Here is a 13373-nt window from a genome sequence, read left to right on the forward strand (position 1 = left end):
AAAAACCTCCCAGGTCCTCTGAGTCTTCCATGTTAAACAACCTTATCCTGAATGTTATGCTAGAAACTAGTGCTTCCAGAATTAATGCATTCTCTTAAGAGAGAGAGAACGAGAGAGAGAGAGAGGCTCCCTCGTGCTAAGTGCTGGGCAAAGGTTGCAGACAGAGATGTTCTGGGTAGGGCAATGCTTTCTTGTGCTTCAGAAGACAGCCCTGTCTAGTGCTCCCAACCAGAGTAGGAGAAGGAGCTGCTTCCCCAGAGTTCCTTTGGCTCCCATGAAAAGTGGAAGATTGAGGTGGGGGACAGAATGCCAACATATTCTTCCTTCACATGCCCGTTACAATTTCAAAGAAGATAAAGTTTTCCACTCTTTTTGCCCAAGAGGTCTTTTGGAAATAGAGCTAACCACCAGAGTCACACACATCATAGAAGGATTAGTCATTAATCAGTCAAAACTTATGATAAGTTTAGATAGGTGTATATATGAAAATATAAAAGAATATAAAGAGTTCGAGACCAGCCTGGCCAACATGGTGAAACCCCCTCTCTATTAAAAACACAGAAATTAGCTGGGTGTGGTGGTGCACGTCTGTAATCTCAGCTACTTGAGAGGCCGAGGCAGGAGAATTGAGCTGAGATTCTACCACTGCACTCCAGCCTGGGTCACAAAGTGAGATTCCATCTCAAAAAAAAAAAAAAAAAAAAAAAAAAAAAAAATATATATATATATATATATATATAGCCTTTCCGCAGAAGTTATGCAGATGTACACTAATTACACGCAGTTTTATTAGTAGAATGTGTATGTGAGGAGATACACAGAGAGGCTAATGGAAGCAGCTTGTAACAACGATGAGTGCTTTCGGATAAGCAGATGAAGTGCTATGGGTATTTCTTGACATGTACTCTTGGACCTCTGGAGTACAGATTGACAATAAGGACTAAGAGGGCCTTTGAAGGTCCTTTGGTTTGACAGATCTAGAAGACTGCTGGTTTCCATTGCTCCAAAATACCATGGCAGGTTGTGCCTTCACTAGGTCTTAAAGTCTCCTTCAGAGGTGGATAGACTGAGTCAGATAGGTATAGGATGTGGCTCAGTCAACCAAATTTGTTGATATCCTCCAGTCTTAATGTTTTGTTTGGGAACTTTACTGAATAGAAAATAGTAGAATATCAAAGTATATAATGTGTAATAATGGTCACTTCTTCTAAATCCAAGATAAATAATCCGAACTCTCTACCTCCATAATGAGAAAGATTCATTGAGAGGACCCCAACATATAGCTAATCATCCATCTATCCATCCATCTATATATCCATCTCAATAGATGTGCACAATACATCTATACACACATACAGCATTTTACCATATGTTTGTATTCCTAGTCACCAGAGGGGAATGTTTTAAGTATGGACAGTTAGGAACAAGTAAAAATATTATAGCAAAGACAGCTAAAAACATTTCTTTTTATTATGTCAGTTTGCAATATTATGCTCATGGGACAAACGGCAACATATTATCATCATTTACATTCTGTCTCCAATGGGACATATGAAAAATAATATTGTTCATTAGGATTTTTTTGAGGTGTTCTTTTTCAAAAAGAAATCAGGGTATCTCTCTGAACCTATTCTGGTTCAGGGGATTGCCTACTAAAAAATAAAAATTAAAAAAATAGAGAAAAAAATCAATTAAACAACTTAATGGTTATGCAAATGGGGATGCAAAAGTAATTACATTTTAAATGAGTTTTTATTCTTCCTGAAACCATGGAAAACTCTCAGTTATATAAATAGTTTGGGAATGGTATGTTTCATTTAATTCAGTGTTCTTATTAGGTAAGTTATTTCTACACTTTGTAGAGACCTACCAGATTTTAAAATATCAAGTATTTCCTCATTAAGATAGCCTTTCAGGGTACTAGATTCCCTTGGGATTATAATAATAATTTCCTAATGATACTGATCAGGCTAATTAGTAATGTATAGAAGGGAAAGGATTATTTGAGATCTCTGTATGTTTGGATTCTGAATAATTTTGAGGTTATTGTTCTGCACAGATTCTATAAATCATTTCCCCAACCCCCACCTACCAAACCAACAGAATTTTCTGTTTCTTGCTTGAATTTTTAAAACTACAAAAACTGAAAAAAGCAAATTAAATGACCTGTGCCTACCCATCACTAGGTATACAAAGGTCTAGACTGAGGCATGTAGCTATGTAGCTAGGTCCAAGAAACAATCATTTGTCCAGAATGCTCATATCGTTAAAGTAAGCATGGCATTGTCTAATTTCCTTTGTGTATATTGAAATTAGAATTATTATTTAATACATTATACTTGCATAAAACTTTTTCTATTGCACTTAAATAACGCTTCATATTTTTTAAGGCATTTTATTGTCGCTAACTTCATGTGCATTGAAACAATGCAATGAGGTAGTTAGATCATATTCTTCCCATTTAAGTCAGGAGCATGCTGAATTCAGAGACATTTAAATTTTCCAAAGGTCACATGGGTCATGAACGGGAACGGGGCTTATACTCAACTTGCAGTATAGGGCTTCCACCATCACACCTGGATGGCTCCCATAACTACATTATTATTGATTTTTTATGTTAAAAAATTCACAGTTCATTTCCTTTGATATTCACACTGCTCCCTGGACTTTCTATAAAGTAGTAAAATCCTGTAATACTGCTAACGTGAGAATTCACTCATCTACATGAAATTCCATTTTCTTCCTTTAAAACAAAACAAAATAAAACTTCCCAAACAACACATCAGTTAGACTCCAAAAATAATATGGCAAATTGCAGTAAAGTTGTGAAAACAAAGACCCAACAGTCCTTCTCCAGTGCAGGCTTGTTGCCATGAGCTAATAATTCCAGACTTTGTGCAGGCCAAGCCTCCCTTTTAATAACCATATGCCTCTAGGTAAAGTATTCCTACTAAAAATTATTGAGGCATGGAACAAGGTAAGATGTGTGAGCTCATGTTGGATTGTTCAATTACTAAACGGAGTCCTGCAGCATTAAGAGTTTTCCAACTTGACAGATTATTCCTCTTTCTACACTTGTATAAACATACTGCTTACGGTTGAAATCTATGTAAGCTTTTCTTTCAATTAAAATGTCAAGGATGACAGACTGTGTTTTCACTGTCCTTAACAGAATGATAGGCACCGCAGCAAGCGATTTCATGTCCTCATTTTTCCCCCCGAAGGATGTGTTCCTGTCTAGGGGTGTCTGAAAAGCCGGAACTGTGTCTACAGGTCTTCTTTGCCCTTGGGCAAGCCTATCCTCAGGCCAGTGCTTTCATCTGGAAGGTGCGAAGGGGTCTCTCCACCCTGCTGTCCTTTCTCAGGTCTTCAGAAGATCTGTGGCACACTGGGACTATCTGTTAAACTCTCAGGACCGACAGATCTGCCACGTATGTGACCAGGCAAAGGAAAGAGGGTCAATAATGGAAAAAAAAAGTAGGTTAGAAGATGGGAAGATATTGGTCTTCCCATTTTCTTTTAATTAGCATCAAAAGCAGACCATAGGCTGGGTACAATGGCTTATGCCTATAATCCAGAACTTTGGGAGGCAGAGCTGGGTGGATCATTTGAGCCCAGGAGTTCGAGACCAGCCTAGGTAACATGGAAAAACTCTGTCTCTACAAAAAGAAAAATATAAAAAACCTAGCCAGGCATGGTTGTGCTTGGAGGCTGAGGTGAGAGGATCACTTGAGCGCAGGAGGTGGAGGTGGCAGTGAGCCGAGATCACACCATTGCACTCCAGCCTGGAACCTGGGAACCTGGGCATCACAGTGAGACTCTTACCTCCAAAAAAAAAACCCAAAAAACAAAAAACAGACCATAGATATCAAAGAAATCTTGAAAAAAAATTTAAAAAATAATAACGTAAGGACTTGGTGGAGAACAGAATTAAAAAACAAAAAGCTTCAGGGAGCAGGAGGATATCCAGATGTCATTGTTATTAAAGTTATTGACTGGGGGAAAAGACTCTTGACTTTCAGGCTCTCCATTTCATCATCTTGTAATGAACAGATGAGCCTACAGGCTATCTCAAAGGCTCTTGAAGCTCTAAAATTCAGATTTCAGGACTTGAAAACAAGACGTTCTTAATCCAACTAGATTATGACTTCCATCATGATAAGGGTATCATGCACTGCTCACTGCAGCATCCACAGTGCTTAACCCAGCATCTGGCACACAGTAGGTGGTCAGTGTCTTCATTTAGTGAACTCAAGCAGGTCCAGCATTTAGTTCTTCATATCAAAACTGCATTCAAAACATGACTAAACCCCAAATAGAAGGTGTTCCTAAAAATTAAGAGAAGTTGATTAAAAAGGCTTTACATTCCATGGGACTGATGCTTCTTTCTCATTTAAATACAACAAAATCTCACACACAGACCACAAAAAGAATATTTGCTCATTGCACTTGTATTTACTTATGCAAAGAAATGGTGCTTCTGGTCAGGTGAGGTGGCTCACGCCTGTAATCCTAGCATTTTGAGCTTGAGCTCAGGAGTTCGAAACCACCCTGAGCAACATGGCAAAACTCCATCTCTGTTAAAAAAAAATACAAAAAGTAGCCAGGCATAGTCCCAGCTACTTAGGAGACAGAGGTGAGAGGATTGCTTGAGCCTGGGAGGTCAAGGATGCAGTGAGCTGAGATCTTGCCACTGCACTCCAGCCTGGGCAACAGAGTGAGACTTTATTTCAAAAAATAAAAAATAAATAAAAATTGTAAAAAATATGTGCTTCTTTTGGACCTTCTTAAATGAAGTCTTGTAGCCTAATTTGGCAAACTAGTTTTTTTTTTTTTGTCTGGGACAGGAGACTGAAATGCTAAAGAGAGGAATACAAACTCTTAAATCTTAAGAAGTGGCAATTACTAATGTAAAATGCTTATTTACTCGTTCTTCTCCAAAGTGGAATTTAAAAATTTCTATTTTTGGCCAGGTGCAGTGGTTCACACCTGTAATCCCAGCACTTTGGGAGGGTGAGACAGGCAGATTGCTTGAGGTCAGGAGTTTGAGACCAGTCTGACCAACACAGTGAAACCCCGTCTCTACTAAAAATACAAAAATTAGCTGGATGTGGTGGCGGGCACCTGTGATCCCAGCTATTCGGGAGGCTGAGGCCCAAGAGTCACTTGAACCCAAGAGACGGAGGCTGCAGTGAGCCGAGATCACTACACTGCATTCCAGCCTGGGTGACAGAGTGAGATTCCATCTCAGAAAATAATAATAATAATAATAATAAATTCTATTATTATTATTTTTTGAGGAGTTTCACTCGTGTTGCCCAGGCTAGAGTGCAAGGGTGCGATCTCAGCTCACTGCAACCTCCGCCTCCCGGGTTTAGGTGATTCTCCTGCCTCAGCCTCCCGAGTAGCTGGGATTACAGGCATGTGCCACTATGCCGGGGTAATCTTTCTATTTTTAGTAGAGACGGGGTTTCACCATGCTGGCCAGGCTGGTCTTGAGCTCTTGACCTCAAGTGATTCACCTGCCTGGACCTCCCAAAGTGCTGGGATTTCAGGTCTATTTTCATAAAGAAAGAAAATTGTTAGAATAATCAAGTAGAAGGTTAAATAGAAAGACAATATACTCAGCTTTCTTGGCGGGTAATAATTATATTGTAAAATGGAGTGACGTGTAAAGTGAAGGACATGGGCCAGACTACCTAGGCTGGAATCCTAGCTCTATCACTTACCAGCTGTGTGACCTTGGGCAAATTACTTGTCTTCTCTGTGCCTCAGTTTCCTCAATTGTAAAATGGGGGTGATAGAGATATTTATCTCATGATACTAAATGAGCTGTTAAATATACCAAATGGGTTATTTTTGTTATTATTATTATTCTGAAATGTTGATCTAACAACAGATTAATCACCATACTGCAATCAAAAAATTATGGCTTGCTCTAAAACACCAATCTTTAGCTTTAAAGAACCACAGTCCAACAAATGTAAAATGTCCAACACTGGCTGCATGTAAGATATTTCTTTAAAAATCCATCAACTTTAGATTTCCAAACCCTTCTACAGAGGCAAATGAACTTCTCTCACCCACAACTTTACAGAATTTTCAAAATGACTTCACATTATTTTTCAGAAAAAGCCCTTGAAAATATTTCCACAAAATGGAACAAAACTAGTTCCCCAGTATCTTGTTTTTCCTAAAAACAATGACAAATGAACACAGAAGCAAGAATTAGGAACACAAGAAAGCTGCCTGACCCATAGTTTTAAAAGACATCCCATTACCCGTATCTTTTTGTGAATGAGCTCATGTTCTGAACCAAATCTTACCATCAAGCTCCTAAAGATAGATAGCAGATATAATATTTCCCCTTTTAACAAATGACACAAAGAAGTAGAAATATTTAGCCTTAGAAAAGGCATCAAAATGCCAGCAGACTCAATTAAAACATGTATTCTCTCTTTCCAGGCTTTCTTAGGCTCAAGGGAGGGCTGCTGGCTGAAGATCTGGGATTTCCCCATCTGCTTTTCTTTTGGTGACACAGAATGTTGAGTGTGCAGGAAGAGAATTTTGCCTTTGTATCTGTAGCCTATTCTCTGCCTCTTCCCTAGCCCCTCTCCTGTCCTAAAACTGTCACTGTCAAACAGCGAATGCTATAGCTTATCAGGGAGACCAGTAAGCCCACCTCCCTGTGACACAACATGACGAAGCTCCAAGACCTTGCACCATCTGGCCTCTGATTACCTCTGTCGCTCATTGCTCTGGGCCTGGTATACCTGCCATGGTGATTTCCTTTCACCTTCATGGAAGCACCATCTGTCTTCCTGCCACAAAACCTGACATGTGTAATCTTCACCACCTTCTCTGGGCAACCACATCAGACTGGAGCCCTTTCTCGAGTGCTCTCAGTATACCCTGTACATTTCTCTAGGAACATTTATCACTATTCAATCAATGAATCAATCACTCATCAAAGATCAATTAAACAACAAATATGTGTCAGGGTTTGTGCACTCTCTCATTTTAGAAAGGAAAACTGGTTTGGCCAGTTAGATCATTTAAATCATAATTTATTTACCAATTTCCAATTGGTGTGTATATAATGATAAATTAAATGTGTTCTGTAGGCTCTTAGAAGGTACCATCTCAGCTTCCTGATTGTAATCCATCAATGATGTATGTTTAATTTTTAGAGATGGGGTCTTGCTATGGTGCCCAGGTGGGCTTAAAACTCCTGGGAGCAAGAAGTCCTTCTGCCTCAGCCTCCCAAGTAGCTGGGACTACAGGCACTCACCATAGCATCTAGCAATTCATTAATTTTGAGTAATTTTTTAAAATGTCTCTTCTCCCAAATAGACAATAAACTTCATGAGTCTGATATTATGTCTACCTGTTTACCGTAGCAGATATTTCTGAAACTTAAGAGAGTACACGGTACCTAGTAGGTGCTTAATAAATATGTCTTTTATTAATGAAAACATAAATATAAAGAATCACTCTAACAATGGACATTCCAGGAATCATGTTCAATAGATATCTTCACTTACTAATGAGAATAAATTAATTGATTTACAAGTCATAAATGAAACTCCATTTTACATTAGCAGCTTAATACAACCCATTTCTGTTCTTGAAAAGCATAAAAGGTAATGTGTAGTTTTTATCAGCACCCCTTAAACTCAAGCTTTTAGATAAGTTCTAGACCCATTTGTTTTCACATCAATTAAATCAATTTCCACTTGAAATTATATTTTAGGAATTTCATAAGAAAAGGCCAAGGATAATTCAGGAACACTTGTCTGTCTCCAATCTACACTGTGTTTTAAAAAATTGGATGCCTGCCCTGCAATAAGGTTGAACTTTAGAATGCTCAAAGCTGTGCACAAGGAGGCACCAGTTACACCCACACTGTGGTCAATTAAACATCTCATTTCTGCTTTGCACGGACTTATCGATACTGACAAGGGCACTTTTGGATCATTATCACCAGGGTGTTGGAAATTAACTTTACCACACGAGGTAAATTTGGGCCTCCTTTTTATCAATTTGGCACTACTGATGCCTTTATTTTATGGATGTAGTATCTGTTATTTTGGAAATGATAACCTCTTTTTTTTAAATAAAAGCCTGGCTTCAAGAAAGCCAATGGTAGTAATAAAACATAATACAGCTAACAGATCTGCATCCTGCTGGAGCCTTTGCCTTGTTTTATAGCATATACACTGCATCTACTTAGGCAGAGGAGATGTTTACTAGGGCTTTCAAGCGTTTTAAACACAGAGAGCAGTAATAGGAGGGGAGATCCGAATTTATGATCATTCTGTTAAGACTATTAAAGCAACCTTTTTTGGCTTCTTTAGTGACTGATTTCTGCGCCATTAATCTGAATTAGTCATGCAGTCAGCTTGATTCATTTATTAACCAAAAATATGGCTGGATTGGTTTCTAATGTACTATTGTCAGAAAAAAATCCATTTTCAAAATCTGATTTTTTTTTCCTTATAAAGAGCGAAAGCCTTTTTATAAAGACCTTTCATTAAAGACCCTAAATGCCTGAACAGTTGGCTTTACCCATAGGTCAGACTTACAGACATGAAGAGATGGCTTTTCAATCAGCCAATAACTTCCCAGTTGCATCAATTATTCATAAAGTTACACTTAGAAAAGGCAAGTAAATGCAGATCAAAAGATGAAATAAAAGATGATTTTGAACGCAGCTCAAATAAGTGCTGTACATCTGACTAGCTGGGAAAAAATATCCTCAGAAAGACATCTCTCGGTTAAATTTCTTTCCGTTGTGAGTTGTTAAAAAGATTCCTCCTTGCCTCGTAAGGACAAATAAGTAGCCCTCTGATTATGAGTCTTGTCATTTACATGTGATTGCTGCTTGCATTCATTCACCATAAATGAATAATTCATGAAAACATTCACTGGCGCACTTGCCTGGGTATTCTGTAGAGGCAGAGAGCTCCCTGAGCTCACAGCCACACGGAGAGCCCCACCCCCATTCTGAGCTCCAAGTCAGCAATTCTGTTTAGGTTTGAGCTTGTCAGTTAGTGTATTTTAATGAATAATCTGTGGTGGAATCCACACCTAGCACAATGCTCCAATATCTATATTCCAAATAGATGATGGAATTTTGCAGCAGAATGACAATAGCTCCAGCAGCAAGAGGCTTCCATGAAAACAGGACTTTTATAAAAGATCTATTGGATCTTCTGGGCAACCTCTGCTTATCCCGTGCCTCCTGCAAGGCTCTTCGATTCACTGTTGCCCTCACTCATTCTCTTATTTCACCTTTTCTCAAATCTCAAGGCAGGGTCTCTTTGGCAGTTTTCAAATATCTCTCCTGGGAGACCAAATTTATCACACCCTCCACCCAGCCACTCGCTGGGATTATTTCAGCTCTTTAAAAGGCAGCGCTAGAATTTATTAGCTCCATGATACATTGGCAGGGGAGGGATGTGTCGGTGGCCCAGAGGGAGTGGTTTTCAACAGCTGTGACTACATGCATGGACAACGCAACCTTGGGCTGCTAAAAGCCTGATTTCTCAAGTTCTATTCTTAATGATAAAGTGATAGCGTGCTGAGGGGATCACTTATTCTCCAAGGAAACATGAACAAGGAAAGGGGCATTGCCTAACAAGGCTGAGCAAACTCTTCTCTGGGTTATATCCTACCAGAGAGCTTCAGGCTCTATCTCAATCACCGCTGTGATCAAATCACCAAAAACCCTGGGATCAGAGTGAGGATTCCCAAAGAGATCCTTGTCAGGCATCATGGGGAGAAGGGGGAGGTGTGGAGAATTTGGAGAAGGTTCCAGAGAAGCATAAGAAAATACTAAAAAGCCGGAAGGGAAGACTTAATGGGAAAAGTAAAGGGAATAAGACTTCTTTAGCCCATGGGGGAGACATTAGAGAAGGCTGGCAGATAATGATGATGATTTTCAAAGTTGCAAATTACTATAATCTGAGAATGGTCACCAGTTACTTTCAAACACAACTGAAGCAGAATAGTAACAGTACATCAGCAGCATGTGGATTTAACTTAGAAAAGAATATCTCCCAAGAACAAATAGTGTAAAACAATTAAACGGCTAATAGAGGTTTTGAAATTTCCTCTTCTTGGGCTCTTAAAAAATAGACTTGTCCCTGTCTGGCTTGCTTTCTAGGGAGAAGAAGGAAGAACTGGCAAACCTCTTGGAGTCCTAAATCAGGTCTATTATTTTCACTTATTCCAGACAGCGTGGCTGACAGAAATGATAGAGATAACGCTGACTCCCATCCTTAACCAGGAAATCCAATAAGGTAGCCTTGTGGGGCTGACAGGCATAGGCTTTTGGCCGCCTCCTGGCTCTGCCACTGCCCAGGAGCGTGTGATCTTAGCAAGGCATCTAACTCCTCTGTTTTCTCATTGGCAAAAACTACGTGGCTGTAATATCCATGTCACAGGTATGGCATGAGAATGACTTGAGAGAATATTTTGAGTGTGCTTAGCCCTTTGAAGATGATCAATGCATAATCCATTTAAGAGATGAGTGATCTGCTGTAGAAAATACAGTTAATACAACTGTCATTTTAAAACACAAAGTAAAGCTATATTTCTAAATTTGGGGGTGAAGCATGTGGGGAAAAGACCCAGAAACACCCAGCCTCTCCGAGGGGTATGGGTGTCTCCTTCATTACTGTGAGTCCCCGGTTATCCTCCGTCCTCTTCTCAGGGAAGCCGGCTTTCTCTCCATGCCAGACCCCTTACAGCGGGTACCGTCTCTCTCCTAGGCTGAAGGGAGAATATTTGACAGCACTGAGTTTGGCACACAATAGGAGCCCCACAGAGATTTCTTAAAAGACTTAATGATGTTACCTCATGGTCCACTGTCTCTTATTTCCTGGCAGCTATACCCCTATGTCACATCCATGACAGGCATCTTTTTAAGGGCTATGATAACTTGAAACACTATCCTGATTTCTAGGGACAGTCAAGCTACCATTGGCTTGAACAGGGGGTTTGGGGGAAGGGTGAAGTTTCTAGGAAACTGTGTGCTCTCTCTTGTGCAACCTTCCCTGAGCTACCTTTCAAGTTCTCCCACTTTTCAAGAGCACTTATCATGAAGCAGAATTGATATTAATCTGAAACACTTAGTAAAATAGTAGCAATAAAGCTCATAATAATGATACTTGGCATGTACTTTACACTTTGCATTCAAGGATCTCAAATGGCTTTTCAACCTGGCTTTGCTATTTTCCAAGCTACTCATGGACTGGACACACAAGCAAAGACACCACTGAGTATGGCTTCCGGTAGACAAAATTGATTCCATTATTAGGTTCTGAGATTGACATTGTGTCCAATCTATGTACATAAATACACCTGCTACATACAAACACCCACAGATACCTACATCCTAAAAGGCAAAAGAGCTAGAAAGATTTTTTTTTTGGTTTTTTTTTTTTTTGAGACTGAGTTTTATTCTTGTTGCCCAGGCTGGAGTACAATGGCACGATCTCAGCTCACTGCAACCTCTTTCCCCCAGGTTCAAGCAATTCTCCTGCCTCAGCCTCCTGAGTGGCTGGGATTACAGGCAACCATCACCATGCCCATCTAATTTTTTTGTATTTTTAGTAGAGATGGGGTTTCGCCATGTTGGCTGAGCTGGTCTTGAACTCCTGACCTCAGGTGATCTACCCGCCTCGGCCTCCCAAAGTGTTGGGATTACAGGCACAAGCCACTGCACCCGGCTGAAGATTTTTTTTGTCTCAAACACACTTTTGCCTGTATTAGCAGGAGAAACTCTGGAACCCAGGTTTACATTTTAATAGACTTGTTTTATTTTGATATTTCTCTCAACCCTCTTCTCAGGGTATTTATAAGTACAATTGAAATGTCTGTGTCTGTTCGTTAAAGGCATGGAATTTTAAAAGGCTTACTTTTCTTTTAAGTTCATTCTAAAGAATGTTTTGTTTAGGTTTAAATGATTACTTAAAAGCCACAAGGGGTTTGTATAAAGTGTTTCTTCTAAGGTACTTTTCCCTTCCCTGGTGGCCCTGCATCTCACCAAAGAGAGTGACTTGCTCAGTTTCTCAAATTATTCCTCAGACAGTCCTATTCCTACTTGCAAACAAATGTGGTATTTGGGGTTTCAAGTTTAAAATGTAATTTGGTATCATTTCAGATGTCTTCCTACAGCTTAATAAACATTTTCCCCAGAGGGACTTGGGGTCTGATTTTAATTTGTGGTAGGGTTATGGGCACAGTAAATGTCAATTTTAGCTATAGACAGTAAGTCCCTAGTATAAATAGAAACGGAAAGTGACTGACAGTACACTTAAAGAACATGCAAAACATTATGCTTGCTCACTGGCGGTAAGTGTTCCCCCAAAAATCCCTTCACTGGTCTGTCATGATAGCTTGGTTTTCTTTTCTTTTTTTTTTTATTTGAGTCAGAGTCTCACTCTGTCACCCAGGCTGGGGTGCAGTGGCGAGTGATCTCGGCTCACTGCAACCTCTGCCTCCCAGGTTCAAGCAATTCTCCTGCCTCAGCCTCCTGAGTAGCTGGGATTACAGGTGCCTGCCACCACACCCAGCTAATTTTTGTAATTTTAGTAGAGATGAGGTTTCACCATGTTGGCCAGGCTGGTCTCGAACTCCTGACCTCGTGATCCGCCTGCCTTGGCCTCCCAAAGTGCTGGGATTATAAGCGTGAGCCACCATACCTGGCCGATAGCTTGGTTTTTTCTTCAGATTCCTGACCAGAACAGAAAGGCCAAATTGTGCTTTCTTAAGATGTGTCAACCTGATGATCATAAAATGACAAAGTGAAGAAACTGAGTCCTGCATGGTATGGCTTAGAATATGAATACACCAGCAAGAGTGTCTACTGACTCAGCCAGTCATTTGCCTGGTGATCTAAGGCTGTATCCTCAGTGCCTCTGAGTTTCCGTTTCTTCACGTACAAAAAAAAAAAAAATGGCTGAACCAACAATCTTCAAGGGCCTTTTCAACCCTAAAGTTAAATGAGTAGATATGATCAAGAGAGGGTAATCTGGCTGGGTGCAGTGGCTCACATCTGTAATCCCAGTATTTTGGGAGGCTGAGGCGGGAGGATCTCTTGATCCCAGGTGTTTCAGACATGCCTGGGCAACTTAGCAAGATCTCATCTTTACAAAAAAATCTAAAAATGAGCCAGGCAATGGTGGGGTGCCTGTAGTACTAGCTACTTGGGAGGCTAAGGTGAGAGGATCACTTGAGCCCAGGAGTTTGAAGATACACTGAGCTATGATCATGTCACTGCAGAAACAGAGACTCTGTCTTAAAAAAAAAAAAAAGTGAGAGATCCAGAACTATTATTTATTTCAGGGAAGCAACACATCAGTTAA

At 40.0% G+C, this 13373-nt stretch overlaps 1 protein-coding gene across 7 annotated transcripts in view; it reads right to left on the reverse strand.

Annotated features, from left to right (window-relative positions):
- The window catches only part of CREB5 (cAMP responsive element binding protein 5), a 424247-nt gene that overhangs the window by 109641 nt on the left and 301233 nt on the right, over window positions 1-13373 (reverse strand). The window lies entirely within an intron of this gene.

The sequence above is a fragment of the Symphalangus syndactylus genome, chromosome 9 (genome assembly GCF_028878055.3).
Source record: "Symphalangus syndactylus isolate Jambi chromosome 9, NHGRI_mSymSyn1-v2.1_pri, whole genome shotgun sequence".
Lineage (NCBI taxonomy): Eukaryota > Metazoa > Chordata > Mammalia > Primates > Hylobatidae > Symphalangus > Symphalangus syndactylus.